The 3087-nt window shown below is 45.3% G+C and overlaps 1 long non-coding RNA gene across 1 annotated transcript; it reads right to left on the bottom strand.

Annotated features, from left to right (window-relative positions):
- Window positions 1-388: 388 nt before the first annotated feature.
- LOC144370348 (uncharacterized) lies at window positions 389-2851 on the bottom strand. Its single transcript, XR_013430340.1, has 2 exons — window positions 2634-2851; window positions 389-1724 (listed from the first exon to the last, which is right to left on the bottom strand). It is a non-coding gene; the product is annotated as an uncharacterized LOC144370348 (long non-coding RNA).
- Between the last annotated feature and the right edge of the window lie 236 nt (window positions 2852-3087).

Raw genomic sequence — 3087 nt, 5'->3', positions numbered from 1 at the left:
CCTGGGTCTAGTAGAAGAAAAAGTAGTCCCATGTTGGCCGAGGAACTGACTTCCTTAACAAGACTCCTAATGCACAAGAAGTAAAATCCAGAATCAATAAATGGGATATATTCAAACTAAACTGTCTCCTCAGTAAAGAAAACAATCAATAATGTGAAGATAGAGCCTACAGAATGGGATGAAATCTTTACCACATGCACCTCAGATAGAGAATTTCCAGAATATATAAAGAACTCAAAAAACTCAACACCATAAAAAAAAAAAATAACTCAATTAATAAATGGGCTAAGGAACAGAACAGACACTTAACTAAGAAGATATACAATCAACCAACAAATATATGAAAAAATGTTTAACACCTCTAGTGGTTATAAAAATGCAAGTCAAAACTACTCTAATATTTTATCTCACTCCATTCAGAATGACAATCATCAAGAATACAAGCAATATTAAATGTTGATGAGGCTGTGGGAGAAAATGTACAGTCATACATTGCCCGTGGCCTTGCAGATTGGTGCAAACATTACAGAAAGTGGTATTGAGATTCCTCAGAAAACTGGGAATGAAACCACCATTTGACCCAGCTATCCCACTCTTAGGTTTATACTCAAAGCACTTAATATCAGCAGACTACAGTAATGTAATCACATCAAAGTTTATCAATATTTATCAATTCACAATAGATAAACTATTTAACAAACCTAGGTTCCCTTCAACAGATGAATGGATAAGAACATGAGGCATATGCACACAATGAAATATTACTCAGCTTTAAAGAAGAATGAAATTATGGCTTATGATTTCATGACCAGTATGATTCTACATCACATACAAACCAAAGAATGAGAGGCTATACTCCATTTATGAGTCATGTGTCAAAATGCATTCTATTCTCATGCGTAACTAATTAGAAAAAAAAATTAGAAAAAGTAAAACAAAGAAAAAAACTGACTATGTTTATATTATTTGATTCTCAGTCACAAAAGGGGAAAAAAGGAAGATAAGTAACCACAATCCTGATCTTCCACATGAGTACTGCATTGAAATGAATAGGTATTGGGCTTGGTTGAATGTGGCATATGTGCAAAAAGTGATATATATCTTGACACACCACGTCCTTCAATCCTCAGATTGAGAAATGTGTCCCAAGTCCTAGGAGGCTTCACAGCAGCTGAAGGATTCCAGGACTGGGATGTGTCCCACTCGTCCTTGAAGCCATACTGTCCCTGCTTGAGGCCAGGACTGCTTGCCCACAGGGCTGCAAATCTGGGTGCAGTGGGTGGTCCTGCCTGCTGCATGAGGAGCCTGGGAGACTCTGAAGGCCAGGTTTTCCCAGTCCTTCCACACCTAGTGATTCACTGACCATGGCCCTGATGAGTTGGGGTTGGACAGGCAGAGTGGTTGTCAGTCCCTGCAGAGTAAGAGATTGAACCTCTCTAGTGGCATCTCCATCAGGGACATAGTGGGCAGCCCCCCACCCCAGTCACACACCCTGGTGCCAGCAGCACCTGCAGCCTCTGCGTCTGGATAAAGGAGACACGGAGCCTCATCCTGGCAGCAGGAGGAGCAGCTATGGAGTGGTGATGGATTCCCTGGGAGAGTGTTCTGGGGCTGCTTCAATGAAATACGTGGATTGTCCCATCCTCTTGTCTCCACTTGTGAGCTCACACAGGAGCAGCCTCTGCGGAGCTCCCCTCAGTGTGTCTGGTTTCTTCCTACATCATCTGCCAAAATAGTGAGCCGGGCACTTTAGAACATGGGCACCCATTTGTCTTACTCTGTATCCAGCCCCCGAATCTCACACTTCCCCTCTTCCTCTTAGTATCCTCTCATCTCCTTCTTCCAGGAAACTGGATTCTGGTGCAGGAGGTTCTCCTTCTCCCCTCATCTCCCCACAATGGTGGCGTACACACACTCATCCCACACAAAACACTCCTGAACTATCCAGTCCTCGCTGTGCCCTGTTATCCAGATGTTGAGGGTGAGGAAGAGAAGGTGATGATGCTGCTGCACATCCTGATCCTGCAGAGAGTGGGTGCACTGCCCTCCCTCCACCTGACAGATGACAGAACTTTGTCTCCTGGCTCCAGGTTGTGCCTGTGAGAGTTCCACCCACCACCCCATGCTCTGTCCTCCTGCCTTCTGCCATGCACAGACACAGCAAGAATGCCCTCAGCAGTCCAATGCTCAGCACCTGGATCTGGGACTCCATGGTCTCCAGAGCTGTGAGAAAGGAATTTCTCTTTCTCTTAGATGACCATCCCCAGGTAATTTGTTGCAGAGCAGAAAGAGTCTAGGCAGAAATAAACACTAATCCCAAATAAGACCTCCTGGGCTTGTTGCCTGAGAGGTCATCACCAATCAGAGCCCAAGGCTAGATGTTTGGGTGACAAGGAGAGAATGAGCTCATCTCCTGACAAAGGGCAACTTTCCATATAGAGCTAGAAAAGGTGGTAACACAGCACACTCAAAGGTCATGGAATCAGATCTCTTGACACAAGGTCATTAAGATATGAAAACTATAAAGAGACCTGCATTCAGACATATATTTTTGGATTCAAAACTCCCTCCCCAGGTTCAAAAGCAGCAGTGTCCTCCAGCTCTTACAGAGACCTGCTCCCTTGGTGTCCTACCTTCAGTGTGTGACTGTCTAGTGGGTCATCCCATTCACTGCTGAAGACAAAGATACTCTCCAGGATCCAATCCTACAAAACAGAAACAAACACCAGGTGGCTACAGAGTGGCTCTGCCATTGCTCCTACTGCTGAGTCAATGCTGGGCCACACAGCATCTTCTTGCTCTGACTTCTGTGTTGTCAGGCCCTCTGTTGGGCACAGAGTCAGGACAGGGATGGGCCACCACCCAACAATGGCAGCCACCTCTAGGACTCTAGGCTTCCAGATCCTTCTTGCTGATTAGGACGAAAAGCCAGCCAAAAGAACCCGCCAAAGATCCATCAGCAGCCCAGGAGCCCAATATGGAACTGACAACAGGCACTGACAATCACCTGACCAATTGTAATCTGGCACATTTCCCTTAGGGGCTATATAGGTCCCTAGAACCACACCACTCCTGCTGCAGATGCTT

The sequence above is a fragment of the Ictidomys tridecemlineatus genome, chromosome 14 (genome assembly GCF_052094955.1).
Source record: "Ictidomys tridecemlineatus isolate mIctTri1 chromosome 14, mIctTri1.hap1, whole genome shotgun sequence".
Classification (NCBI taxonomy): Eukaryota; Metazoa; Chordata; class Mammalia; order Rodentia; family Sciuridae; genus Ictidomys; species Ictidomys tridecemlineatus.
The sequence above is the reverse complement of the archived record's forward strand: the minus strand, read 5'-3'. Positions and strand labels throughout refer to the sequence as shown.